This window comes from Petaurus breviceps, unplaced genomic scaffold (assembly GCF_028583685.1).
Source record: "Petaurus breviceps papuanus isolate PSGF00001 unplaced genomic scaffold, PetGlider_PUasm1.0 126, whole genome shotgun sequence".
Taxonomy (NCBI): Eukaryota; Metazoa; Chordata; class Mammalia; order Diprotodontia; family Petauridae; genus Petaurus; species Petaurus breviceps.
Window position 1 is genome coordinate 43,408,844 of NW_027185655.1, and position 14,845 is coordinate 43,423,688.

The window sequence follows — 14,845 nt, forward strand, 5'->3', positions numbered from 1 at the left end:
CTTTCTTTCTTTCTTTCTTTCTTTCTTTCTTTCTTTCTTTCTTTCTTCTTTTTGGAGAGCAGTTGGGGTTAAGTGATTTGACCAAGGTCACACGGCGATTGGGCACATTTTTTATGGTTGTTGTAGAATTTGTTCAGTTTTGGGGACCATATTGACTCTGTTCCTTGTGTTTTTTTTTTTAATAATTTTTTTATCTTCTGTTTGTGAGTCTTTTGAGAAGATATCTTCTGTCCCTCATCCTATATCCATCTTGCTAGTCTGAGTGCTCATATAGTAACTGGAAAGAAATAAATATATGCCAAATAAAAGCTATATTTAGTAGTTTTCTTGGAGTAACTCTGTGGGGGCAATATGTCAAAGGGAAATCAAGTCAGCAAGCACCTGCTGTGGGCCAGGCACTATGGGATAACTTTTGGGGATCAGCGCCCAAATGTCAGACCTGGTCCCTTTGAGCCCAAAGGCTTTCTTGTGGTCTCTATTTGTATGCCTATAGATTGGTTCTCCCCAGGAGAACGCAGATAAAAAATAACTTTGTCTATCTTTGTATCCCTGGCACCCAGCACAGAACCTGGCATATAATAAAGTTATGTGCAAATCAACTGGGGCAAAGTAAAGCAAATTTATTGACAAATAATAAATTTTATTACTCCATGTAAAACTTTTAATATGTAATATGTCCTTTTGCTCTGAGCATTTATTTTATATGATTCAGTGTTGAGTTTCTATATTATTTAATTCTTTGGAAACTATACAACACTTTGGCTAGTAAGGGTGTCTTTGATAAATAGCTTATTTTTTAAGGTTGGTCTTAATTATAGCTCAGAAATTTTAAGTGGAGTTTAAATAAAGTGAGTTTCCAGGCCATTAAATCATGTTCCTCATCATATTGCAGACATATTTCTTAATGTTTTGTGACATGTGACATAATGCAAGGCCATATTGCAGTATTCCATCTCCATTTGGTAATCTCTGTAATGAAAAAAATTACTTCTTAGCTATCATCACATTTATCAGAATTCACATTTGTGTAGTCCACAAGTCAGAAAAAAGGGGGGCCAGAGGGGAATGGAGACTGGCTGCGGCCACTCCACAACATGGGAGCTCCAGGAGGAATTCATCAATAACAGAAAGGAGCGAAGCTGAAAAAGGGGTGTTCCAGGTTGAAGGGAGCTCGGTAGGAAGCTCTAGAATGAGAACACGTGGTTTGGAGGTGAGAGATCTTGGAAGACAGCTGGGAAAAATAAGAGGTAGGAGGGGACCAGGTTATGAATGGCTTTGAATGCTAAAAAGATTTTATGTTTGATCCTGAAGGTGATAGGGAGTCATTAGAGTTTATTGAATAGAGGTAAAATTTGTATGAAGCAAAGTGATTTATGCCTTTTCTTTTGTTTGCCATAACATTATGTACATACCAAGTTTTTTGTGGCCCACCACAAATCTTGTAGCTCACTAGGGAGCTATAGAGGGTTTCAAAAGGCCCCTTTGAGAACCATTGTCCTTCTCCTGCTGCTTAAAAATAGTACCCCATTCTCTAGGTGTTTTAAATAATGGTATGTATTTAAAAGTACTAAAGTGGAAATGCATTGACATGAGGAAGGTATCAAAGACTCTCCCATTAAGAGGAATTTCCACTCTTAAATGATGGTGTGTATATGATAAATTCAGCAACAATATCTTTATCTGTAATACTTATATGTATTCAAGTAAATTCATGTGTATATTGAAATATACAAATGTACATATATGTGCATGTATGTTTATATATTCTATATAATATATATGATTTACATTTCTATAAGAGACTTAGTGCCCTCCCACAGACAAATGGTTACTTTTAAATCTTTCATGACTAAAGGAAGCTGTACGGTTAAATCTTTTGAGTGTGTGTGTTTATCTAAAAAAAAATGTATCTATGAATCTCCTGTTTAAGAGTGTATATAAGAGGCTAATTTCTTTTGGGGAAAATAGGGTATCTTCCTTTAACAATTGCAAAGTTGGAGTAAACTTGGAGAATTAAAAACATCAGGATTTGGATGTGTGTATGTGTAAAGGCAAATTCTAGTGGACTAAAGTAGAAAAAAAAAAACAGGAAAAATAATGTCCATGCATTTCAATTGGAAATTCACTGGCTCATTGAATTAAGTAATTGGAAAATTAGTTTTTGGATTATAAAATTTCATCTGGTTTATCTTCTGCCTGACCAACATCGTATGATAGGATTCAACCTCTAACCAGATATTGTATCTACAACATTCCTCTGCTAGAAAAATGTTCAGTTCCTTTTGCTCAGCATAGACATTGTAGTTTAGGAACAGGACATTCAGAGAGACAATTTAAGTGGAAAAAAAATGGGCTGTGGATTTCTGGGATAAGTCAATCCTGGGGTACAAAAATATATTTTCTCTTTCCTCCACATAATCTGCACTTCCACTGAAATTTTTTGAGTATCCATTTGCTTTTCTGACTCTCATCACATATTCTAGTAACATGCAAATTGCACTGAAGGTGTGATAAGCCTCAAATGGCCTTCCAGCTTTACACATTATGAAGGTACTGGGAACACTGTAAGGGGAAAAGCAAAACTCATGCTTCCTCTGCATAAATCTCTGCTATTTTTCTTCCTGGCTCTTTTTTCATGGTAATAAGTAGCCCACTATAATTTTGTTTTGCTTAGTTTTTCTCATATTAATAGCATTAGCTTAGATATGCTGATAGCTTTTATTTTTTTGTTTTACCCAAACTATGCCAAATCTCCATCTTTTGTTTTAATCTTTTCTCTGGGTTCTAATTCTGAATTGTCACTGACTCACTACATATGAACACCTTCTTGTCTCAGGAGAACCATATATGTAAATTTTACTACTGAAAGTTTTATCTTTCCTTCAAAATTTCCTTCTCCCTCAACTATTCTCTTTCTATTAATGGCACTATCAAAACATCTAGGCTTATAATCTGAGTTATCTTTAATTTATCTTTCTGCCTCACTCACTTTCCTCCAAGTAATTGTCTTGTAACCCACTTAAAAGTGCCATTTTCACTCAGGGGAAAATTTTATATTCAGAAAAGTGTTATGTTCAGACAGGATTAGGATTGGGGAAGAAATCCCTTTCAGTCCTTGAGCAGAGTGATCAAGGAAAGAGTAGAATGGTTTTAGTAAAGATTAAGTGAGTTTTGCTAAGTGACTATTGCTCTGAAATGTTAAACTCAAACTTTATTTTAACATATTTTTCCATGTTTGGATTTCCTTTAAGTACTACCTCAAATTTTCTTGAAGATGTCAGAGGACATGGGGAGAGAGAAACTATGCCAATTTAGATAGTTCTTTTTTAGGCTACAAATGCTTGGATTTAGAATTATATTCATAAACTTTTTTTCTGGCAGATTTGTTTCTAAAATACAGAAAATTGTATTTTTTTCTTTGACCCTAACGTCTATTGATGCATTTTAAAGTGTTTCTCCAGCCAGCACTGCACCATCCATATATGAAACCATAGGTTACAGTAAAATGGAAACATCCTGAATGTAGATAAGTTCACTTGCCTTGGTAGTATGCTTTCCAGTGATGTACACATAGATGATGAGGTTGACACACACATTACCAGAGCTAGTTCAGTGTTTAGGAGTCTCCAAAGAAAAGCATGGGAGAAAAGAGGTATTAATTAGGCTGCCTACCAAATTGAAGGTCTACAAAGCCATTGGCTGACCTCATTGTTTTATGTTTGGGAAACATGGACAGTATATCAGTGCTATGACAGGAAATGGAATCACTTACATTTGAATTATCTTAGGAAAATTCTGAAGATTACCTGGCAAGATAAGGTAACAGATGCTGAGTTCCTTTCTTGATTTAAACTACCAAGTATTCCAACTCTACTGCAGAGAGTATAAATCTGATGAACTGGCCATTGAATGCCAAATGTACATTTGCTTAAATGGCTTTTATAGAGAATTCACACAAGGCAAGCACTGAAACAGAAGTCAGAAGATAGCAGGCACTCTCAAGGTCTCTCTAATAAAGTTTGGAATCAATTGTGAGACATGGGAGGCACTGGCAAAGTAATGCCCAGTGTGTCATGCCCATCAAAGAAGGTGCTGCTCTCATATGACTAACGTAGAATTTCAGTAGCTCAAAAGAAACACTAGGTGTGCAAATTTAGAGATATCTCTACTCCAGATGTTCCCATGAACTTTTTGTGTCCAGTTTGTGGTAGAACCTTCTGAGCTCTGTTGGTCTGGGCAGCTGCAGTCAAACACACTGTACTTTGACTTCGACATCATGACGCCATTTTGGTCCTCTTTGAGAGCAAAGGACAACGATGACTATGACAGCCGTGAAAGTCTCACAATTATCTCTTCCTGTCTCCACCGATATTACCTTTATTCAAGCACCTTTTTGGCTTTGCTTCTTCAATAATCTCCTAATTTCTTTCCCTTCTACCATTTCTTTCCCAAATTTAATCCATTTTACTCATATGCCAGGGTTATTCCAAGACATTGTCTTAATAGGTGATTGATAAATATGTGTTGATTAATTGATACAGATATTTTGATCATAGCAGGCCCTTGATAAAAACAAACCATTTAAAGTCAACTTACTTTCCATAAGATAAATATCAAATACCTTTTCCCTCTAGCACCAACCTCCATTTATAGCTTTTTATCCCACTCTTCTTTTAAGAACCCTCTCTTTAAGCAAATTAACATATGTGCTATCCCCTGAACGTATCTCAAGTTTTAACTTCTGCCAACAAAAAGGTGTAACTTGGAACTGCTGACTACTCATTCTTTAGTTTAGCAGAATCTTCCTCACAGTTACTAAGAGGTATTTCTTGACTATAGTGACATTTGGATAAAGAAGAATCATATCCCATGAATGGGGTGTTCCGGAATGTGTAGCAGTTATACATTTAAGGTATGCATTTGTGTTGTCTATGTATGTGATGTTTATATCCATATGGATTTATTTAAATGTGATTCACAGGGAGGTATGAATGAATTTATGTAGAATCTTGTCCACCCCTCTACATGAGAGATTTGATTCCTCCTTGGAGAGAACAGGAGATTGGTGTAACACAACTGGCCTACTCTGTTCTTCTCAGATATGGAATACTGAACTAACATTGTATCTATCTATCCCCCAAATATTGCTAGTCTGCTGGAAACTATATTTAAGGTCAGTTTTCTTTTTTGTTCACTATCTTTTATTGGAAAAGTAGTTCTCCAAGATATGCGAGCAGACTGATTATATAAAGACCATCACAAATAATGATAGCAAATAAAAGTATCCAAGGTAATAACAAACAGAACTTAGATAAGTTATAAAGATTAGTATATATTAAATGATATACCTGGTGAATGAGCTTTCTTATTAGACGTGAGGTATCTCATTTTGAGAGAGAGAGAGAGAGAGAGAGAGAGAGAGAGAGAGAGAGAGAGAGAGAGAGAGAGAATCTGATTTCATTAAAGGGGAGATTTCCCCAAAATCTCTAGTGTAGCAAACTGGGAATCATGTTGAGAGGCTGATTTCTCTACACGTCTTTTTCTTCTGAAATTTTGTTACTCTTTACAAGGATGTCCCCCTACAGAAGTAACGTGAGTGTTACATGTGTATGTCAAAGCCAGATGACAGAAGATTTCTCCTTTTCTAAGCCCTTGACATCTTCCCCCTCTCACAGTTATGGAGTGTCAAGTAATCATTCTCTCTTCCAACTAGGAGTGACTTATGCAAATATACCAGGCTTGAACAATGGCTTCATATTTTTGTTGAGAAAGATTTAGATTTTTACCAACATTCTTTAGATGAGAGTCTCCAAGATTTCCCCCCACCTCCATCTCTCAATTTTATAGGGGAGAAAAATCTAAGACAAACTTGGAAGAAGCAGGGAAATCCATACCAGTCTTTAATATTGCTGGAATAGCCTGAATTTCACTCCAGTGATTAATAGATAGGCAGAGATAGTAAAAGGGTTGTTAGAATGACTATGTTAGTGTTATTGGAGGATGAAAGGTGAAACCACTCTCCCATTTTTCATTATAGGTATATAGAGTGGCCAATAGATCATCTTACTTTGCTAGGGAGATCCTCTAGAAGTTAAGTATAGTCCCAGATCTATAACAAAAAGATTACAATAACTATAGGTTAAATGAACTTGGGAAGGACATTGAATTGACATATTTTGGAGCCATAGAAACATATTGTTTAATGAACTATCTTTTCTATGTGATTATAGTTGCCAATATTCTCTGTTTTAGCATGGGACTGATGTAATATAAACCCATTTAACATCTAGTGATATATGAATCCAAAAGGAACAGTACCTCTCTTTCTGACATGGAAATAAACAGAGCTTTTGTCTCTAGTTATGTACTTCATCTCAAATAGTGTTATTTTTTGAAAGTGGTAATTAGCATAACATCACCAACAATATAATGTGTTAAAAAGTTTTTTTTCTATGATTTATTGTTGCTAAATTACTTTTTTTAAAAAGTTCTTAGAGTTCTTCAATTAGCATTTTAATTAAGATTCTTCACTTCAATCATCCAATTCAAGTTTACTTTCCTGTTTGTTTTAAGAAACTGCTTTAAGTAAATCCAATAAGGAGAAAGAAGCAGTGATTTTTTTTAAAGCATTCTTTATTTGTACTTTTCACCTGTCTTACCCACACTTAAAGCCCGTTCGAATTGCATTATTGGTTGCTAAATTATGACTTGATAAATTATAACTTGTGGAAGCTCTCTCTGAACTATAATTCCTCAAATACATACTCTTCTCTTCTGACCTTTGTAGTATATGTTTAAATGGCTCTTTTTGGACTTGCCCAACAGCTGAATTGAACCAGTTGGGCACTTCCCTCTCCCTTGTTGATCTAAATCGAACTCTGAGAAATATGTTGACAGAACTCTTGCCCTTGCAGAGTTAGTGTTTCTGGAAACAGTAATCAGTGTCAGTGTGACTGCGAGTAATTACAGTGTCACCAATCAAACTCTCTTTGAATCCTGTCTAATAATAACAGCAACAACAACTAAATAATTTCCATCTAGAGTTTAACAGTTGGTAAAAGAAAATAGCAATTTTGTGCTGTTCAGATCTTTATAGCTTCTCCATAGAGTAAAAAAGAATGGTCCACTTTCTACATATTTCTTTTCTATAGTCCAGGGCTTCCCTCTTTCCCCCTCCCCCACCTCTCCCCATTTAGGACTGGCCATTCTAGTGATTCCCCAGCTGTCATTCAGACTATATTCATTGAAGGTCTATTCCCATCTGTTTACTTTTATTTTTTCTTGTTTAATCCTACCCAGGGTTTCTGAGACCAGCATGTGGTCACACGGCATAAACAGAATCTCTTAACATGCCCCATCACCCCCATCAAATGATCCTTTCTGAGCCCCCATTTTCTCCCACTGTTCTTTTTTTTAATCCAATAAAAATCTTGCTATTCTTTGTGGCATCACAGTTTTCTGAGCATCTGGTTAGGGAGACAGCCTCAGACTATCTTTAAAGAAAGACTTATGTTGTAAAAGAGGCCCCCTGATGTGTCCCCACACAATTCAATCTGCAACCTCTGCTGGGGGTTTGGGGATAGAAGATGGGAAAGGGAGGGTAGGGAGACGGGAGATGTTGTAAATCTATGAGGCTTTCAGCTGCAGCCTTCAAATCCTATGAACAGTCTCTGGCCAATTTCCTTGGGTTTCCTGTGGGGATCTAATTCATTAGAAGCCTGCTGGAAAAATGTATGCCACAGCACCTCATGCATCAAGTCAATCAGGAAGTTTTGGTGCAGTAGAACCAGACTGGAGGCTCATAAAAGTTAGCCCATAGAACAAAGATTTATGCACTGCTTTGCAAAGATAACTGTTTAGAAACATTCTTGTCACACCAACAAAAACAGCAAGGCTTTCTGAGCACCCGGTATCTATGAACTCTTGTCATTGGACTTAAATTTTGGCCAGTTTTACTTGGGAGGTAGTAGATGTGCAAAAGGGGTAGTCACTATGGCTATGAGAAGGGAGGAAGGAAGGAAGGAAGAAAGGAAGGAAGGAAGGAAGGAAGGAAGGAAGGAAGGAAGGAACGAAGGAAGGAAGGAAGGAAAGAAGGAAGGAAGAGAAGGAGGGAGGGAGGGAGAAAGGAAAAGAGGGAGAGAGGAAGGAAGGAAGTGAAGGAAGGAAGGAAGGAAGGAAGGGAGGGAGGGAAGGAGAGAATGAAGAAGGGAGGGAGGAAGTAAGGAAGTGAAGGAAGGAAGGAGGGAGAAAGGAAAGAAAAAAAAGAGGAAGGAAGGACTAAAGAAAGGGAGGGAGGAAAAGAGAAAAATGAAGGAACAAACAAAACAACCATTCATTAAGCACCTGCTATGTGCCACATTCTACTAAACATCTTACAAATATCTCATTTTATCCTCACTTCATGCTGGTTGGTAGGGGCTATTACCAGCCCATGAGTATAATGAAACATACAAAGGTTAAGTGACTTGTCCAGGGTCACACAGCTAGTATCTGAGGCTGGATTTAAATTCACTTCTTTCTTACTACAGACTCAGCACTCTGTCCATTGAATTCCCTATCTGTGGGAGCCTCTTTAAGCATAAGGAGGTCGATCAGGGATTTCTTAAGTCAAATCAGAGGCCATCTAGTCTAGCCCTTTCATTTTACAGATAAGGAAACTAAGGCTCTGAGAAAGTAAGTAGTGTATCCCAGATCATACAGATTATCGCATTTATTTCTATAGACATTGAATATGACCCCTGGCAGTGTGTTGATGGGACGCTAGATATAGCCAAGGCTGCTCCCTGAATGAAATGATTGATTTAGAACTGTACTTGGTATTCCTAGATGATTGGTTTCACTGATGGCAGTTGATCCCTGAAGTAGTTGATTAACTCAGACTTTTTGTGGGAGCAGCCATCCTTTATGCAATAGCCCATAAAAGTAATTTACATAGTTCTTCAGGCTTTAAAAAAATATTCTTTTTTCTTCTGAGATCCTGAGAGTATTTCCCCTTTCTTCTTTCCAAACTTCTCTCCCCCAGGAAATATTGCTGGTAGCCTTGGAGAAGCAAATGGTAAGGCAGATATGTGCTCACTTACATAGCTTCGTGAGGGAGTTCCAAGACTTTGTTCCTAAGCTTCAACCTCCCATTTAGATGAAGGGAATTTCCTAGGCAACATAAATCTGACCCTCCAGTCAGAGAAGGAGGATGTTTCCTGGGCAGCACCAGACTTGAGGGTTAACTTGTGATTTATTTCAACTACAAAACTTTGAAAATTCAGACCTCTCTAGAGAAGGGGAATTTCCCAAAGCTTGCATTTAATCAAGAAAGAACAGAATCATGCATATGGCTTCTGGTGCTGAGTAGAGAGGTAGGAAACAACCCCAAAACATAATCCAAAGGAACAAGACTCTGAGAATTTGCATCATGGTAATACAGCAAATTATTTGGACAGTACATGTTTGGTGGAAAGGATATCACCTTTCAGCAACCCCAAGAGTGTGTCCCTTCCAGGGGAATCCAAGCCATCAGTGAGTGTCTGTGGGCTGAAGATATGACTCAATAGAATGTTGGCATTTTGACCATATTAGTTTCCTTCCAAGAAAAATCTAAACCATGGACATTTCCTATATCTGGAAGATTATAGGGGCCAGTAGAAAAGTGGGACTCACCAGAGAGGAAAGAAAGTTATGCCGGTTGTTTGTAGGCTACTTTCAGCCTTGTATGTTTTCTGTATTGAGTACAGAAATTTGATTCCAAAGCATCTTCCTCATTTTCTATGGCATAAAATAAACTCTGTCCTAATAAATGTGTTTCTTTGAACACCTATGCAGGAGTTAACTGAGGATGCTCTTGGTCATATCTAGAGAGACCTAGACAATATATGTGAAGATATCTCAGAGTCAGCTCTGAGTGGGAATGTTGTGACTTTAAGAAAATTGGATCTTTTAGGTTTGCCCCCAAGATTGGACTCTCCATATAAGTCCAGAGCTAGGGAATCCCTGGACAATGAATTTATAAAGACTGGAGACATTGTCCATTTCTTAGCTACAAAACAATTCCTTTTGCTGAAGGTCCATTTCCATCTTTGATAGGAGCAGCATTTCCCAAATGTAACTTAATTTCTTCCTACTTAAAATATGGGGAGGTTTTACTTAAAAAGGTAAAGATTCCCTTAGGACCTAAGGCACTCCAAGCTCCATGATTCAGTTTCCTGGTCAAAAAGGAGCACCTCCCCCCAAAAAATTCCAGTCACATGGAGTCTAGGCCTCTTAAAATTAGTGAGTGCCCAAGACCGTGAGAATCACTATGCCCTGATGATCTATTGACCAAACACATTTCCAGATGGAGATGAGGGGGTCCACTTGTAGAGAAGCTAAGTGTCATTAAATCCTTATTGCACATTCTTACGAGGTTAGGGAAAAGTACAACTCCTTTTTATAAATGATATATAATACATGTGTACATACATATATATAATTATAATATTTATAAATGAATATTTATATATGTTGAATGACTCATTTCAATTCAACATTGAACCTGAATTTAGAGGGCATTAGCATTGAGTTGCACCTTCTCCGGCTCCTTTACCATCTATTTGATTTTTCAAGAGGAAATGGTGTAACAATAAGCACCCTACTATACCCAGGATGGCTGCTAGCATAGGTTCTTTGATATGCTTTACTAAAGGAAAGCAACTTTAAAGGGATCAACAATTTTTAATTAAACATATGTGTCTATGTGTATGTGTGTGTGTGTGCGCGCACATGCATTTATCATTCACTGAGTTCAGGGGAAAAAGTCAGCACCCTGAACTTCAGAAAATACAAATAAATTAAAAGCAGAAAAAAAATACAAAGAAAATAATACAATTCAACAGATCAACAGACAGGATTTCTATCTGTTTCTGACCATTACATAAACACATAGTTATTGAAGAGAGAAACATGAACATCTGGATGTTCAAAGCTGGAGGGCTCCTTAACAGTTTCTGAGTCTCATCCAGCCCAATTGCATATCTCTTCCTTTAAGTGAGCCCCAAAGCAAAATGCAAATCTCAGAGTATATATATACTTCGTCAGGGTCAGAGGGCATCACAACCCTCCACCACTGCTTAATTACAAAGTAACAAAAGGTGTGGGCTTTCCTGAAAAACAAGCCTCCCCCCAATCAAGCTTCTCTTGTTGGGCTCTACTGAGGTCTATTTATGGGAAGGGAATATCTTCAACTTCCATTAACATTACAAATGGAGATTATAGTATCATAGATTTTGGAGGGGGGATGGACTTTAGGGATCCCTAAATCGAATGCCATCCTTATGTAGAAGAAGGAGGGTAAGGCACAGAGATAGCAAGTGACTTGTTCAGGATCCCATCACATAGCTGGCTTAAAGTATTAGAGGGAACTAGTGGGTCTTGTGGCAGCTAGGTGGCGCCATAGAGCACAGACCACCCAGCCTTAACTCAGGAAAAATCATCTTCCTGAGTTCTAATCCAGCCTCAGCCACTTGCCAGCTGTGTGACTCTGGGCAAGTCACTTAATCCTGTTTGACTCAATTTCTTCATATGTAAAATGAACTGGAGAAGGAAATAGTGAACCACTCCAGTATCTTTGCCAAGAAAACCCCAAAAGGGGTCATAAAGAGTCCAGACATGACCGAAAAATGACCCAGTGAGGTCAGTTAGTCATAGTGGGTAGAGCACCAGAGTGGGAGTCAGGATGCCCTGAGTTTAAATACATCTCCTTACACTCTCACTAGCTGTGTGAACATGAAGAAGTCACTTTATTTCCATCTGCTTCCATTTCATCATCTACAAAAGAGGGGTAAGAATAGTAACCTTCCAGGGTTATTGTGAGAATCTAATGAGATATTAAAGCATTATATAAGTGTAGACCTGAGTACAGGGTCCAATCCATTAAGCTACCGTGTCTCTTTTGTAGTACTGCATTTGGACTCAGAACTTCTGAAAGCTGGCCGTTACCACCTGTATGACCTTGGATAAGTCATTTGACCTTTTCCAGGTCTCAGTTTCCTCCTCTGTAAAATGCTGGATGATTTCTGAGAGAACTTTTCTTTCTAAGTCTATGATCTTATGAGCCCTAACTTAATAACTGGAGTCCTAAGCATGATGGATCCTTAAAATAAGAAACAATATTGGGATTCTTCTAGAGAAACTGAGCATCTATTTTCATTTTCAAACTACACTGAAATCCTTCAGAAGAGAGTTGGGCACTTTGTCCATGCTACACTAATCTAGACTCTAATGTACTCTAATCTGTCTGTGATGTACTTTGATTGAATTTGGGGTTACAGAAGTGTCAAAGCGATTCTACCTGCTCCCAGCCCTCCAGGCTACTTCCAAACCTTTAGTTCTGCCATCCCCAACTCGAGGATGCCTTGCTTGAAATAAAGAATCAGAATCCCTAAACAAACTTCTATAGGGCACTAAGAAGCTGTGACTTGCCCAGGGTCACACAACCAACATGTGTCAGAGACAGAACTTGGACCCAGGTCTTGTTGGTCCCAAGACTGGTTCTCCATCCACTTGCCATGTTACCTCTCCACATATTTGGAAAAGAAATAAAACTTTATTGGTAAGATACAAGTACTTTCTCATTGATTTGTGGAAGCTTTTTTTTTTTAACCATAGGAAGATTGGAAGAGTAATGTTTCTTTTCCCTTTAATTTTGCTCTGCTTCACTAAAACCATAGCTTTAACTTAGAATATTTTTTCTTAAAAAAAATCACAAAATTGGGATCAATAGATTTGGTTGTTTGGTGAGATCTCTTCAATACTTTAGAATATTAGTTATTTTATCATAGGATCCTGTTTCTAAAACTGGGAGCAGCCTTAGAGGTCATCTGGTCCAACTCCCTTGTTTTGCAAATGAAGGAACTGGGAGCCCAGTGAGGTAAGAGACTCGCCCAATTCTACATAAATTGTACATAGTCTGATTTGAACAAAAGTCTTCTGACTCCAGATACTGAATTCTTTGCACCTCACCATGCAACCTCCTTACTATGGCTTTATTCTGCCTTTATATGTGTTCTGACTGAACAAATATGGCTATTAAATAGATAACTTTAAGTATCTATTGAATTATGAAGTACTATTTTTAAGTACAAAAGATACTTTGAAGTAATTTGGCAAGTACTTCAGATATTGTATCTCTAAGAATTAATATTGTGAATAAGAGCTACCAGTTTAATACTCAGGGTTTAATAGACAATATTTTTTACTACATATGAAATGGAATTGTGGAAGAATAATGTGTCTTTGTCAAATATGTCCTTAGAAATAACCAACTCACTTTGTGAGGGCAGTTGCTTTTGGAAAGCAAAAGATATCAGTTAGTCATTTGAGAAGAATGAGGATGGATGTGATTTATATTGAGCTCTTCAGAGCAGAAAGAATGTGAATGGGATTGAAAGCATTTCCAAGGCTTACTATCATCATCAGAATAAAATGAGATGACATCATTTTAGGCTATGAAAATTTTGTGTTGCCTATTTATTTATTTGAATAACAGCAGCAACGACAAAAGTTTTGCTGAAAATTGGAGAAACATGAGATTTTGAAATGATTTGCTCTGTTCTTTGGTTAAAATACATTGTATGCTTGAGGTATCATTCTAAATGTTTTCATAATGGTTTTATACCAACCTTCCACCCTTGTCACTCATTTTAATATGCAAAAATCCCTATATTTTTATATTAGAAAACAAACCCTGCACACACACAGTGTTTACACACTGTCAAATATCTTTTTATGTATATAGTTTATCTCCCTATATAGATTGTATTCTCCTTGAGGGGAGGGAAATTGTGTAATCCCAGAGAAGCTAGAATGAATTTAGAGGAATGATGAGAGAATTAGAAAGCACGACATCTGAGAAGCAATTGAAAGAAGCAGATCTGTTTAACCTTGACATTTAGGAAGAATGGAACAACTAGCTGTCTTTCAGTGTAAAAAGGACTACCCCATGGAAAACAGATTAGATCTGTTCTACTTGGTATCAGAAGGCCAGGGAATTCTGGGTAGAAATTTGAGAGAATCAAATTTAACTTAGTCTAAGGAAAAACTTCCTACTAGAACTGTCTTAATGCTGAATGCTATCCTTGTCATTCTATGGAAATAGGCTTCCAATGACCTTTGGGATTAAATATTCTGGCCAAAGTCGTATTTTTAATTTGTTCAAAATAGTCATTGTTTTTAATAATATAGAAGTTGCTTTATTCATTGTGAATGCCTAATGAATGCTCGCTGAATTAAATTAAACAAACATTTATTAAGGATTTACTTTGTAATAAGCCTTGGTATAGAAACATTTTTGTTTTTTCCTTTTTCTTCTTTTTTTTTTCAAATGCTTTATTAACTTCTGATTTGCATCATTCATTTCCTCCAGATTTTGAGTTACAAATTTTCTCTGTTAATAGTTCAACTGTGATAAGTTCCTTATGATTTCTTTTCCCTGTTTACCTTCTCATGCTTCTCTTGCTTCTTGTATCTGAATGTCAAATTTTCTATTCAACTCTGATTTTTTTAGCAAGAATGCTTGAAAGTCTTCTATTCCACTGAATGACCATATTTTCCCCTGAAACATGATACTCAGTTTTGCTGGGTAGGTGACGCTTGGTTTTAATCCCAGCTTCTTTGACCTCTGGAATATCATATTCCAAGCCCTTCGATCCCTCAGTGTAGAAGCTGCCAGATCCTGGGTTATCCTGATTGTGTTTCCACAATATTCAAATTGTTTCTTCCTGGCTGCTTGTAATATTCTCTCCTTAATCTGGTAATTCTGGAACCTGGCTATAACATTCCTAGGAGTTTTCTTTTTGGGATCTTTTTCAGGAGGTGA

The 14,845-nt window shown here is 37.1% G+C and overlaps 1 long non-coding RNA gene across 1 annotated transcript in view; it reads left to right on the forward strand.

The window, feature by feature from the left end:
• The first annotated feature begins 1,112 nt into the window (after nt 1–1,112).
• Nucleotides 1,113–14,845, forward strand: part of LOC138167003 (uncharacterized) — a 152,869-nt gene continuing 139,136 nt past the window's right edge. Inside the window, exon 1 of the long non-coding RNA XR_011169795.1 lies at nt 1,113–1,247. This is a non-coding gene — a long non-coding RNA (uncharacterized lncRNA). The remainder of the gene's footprint in view (nt 1,248–14,845) is intronic.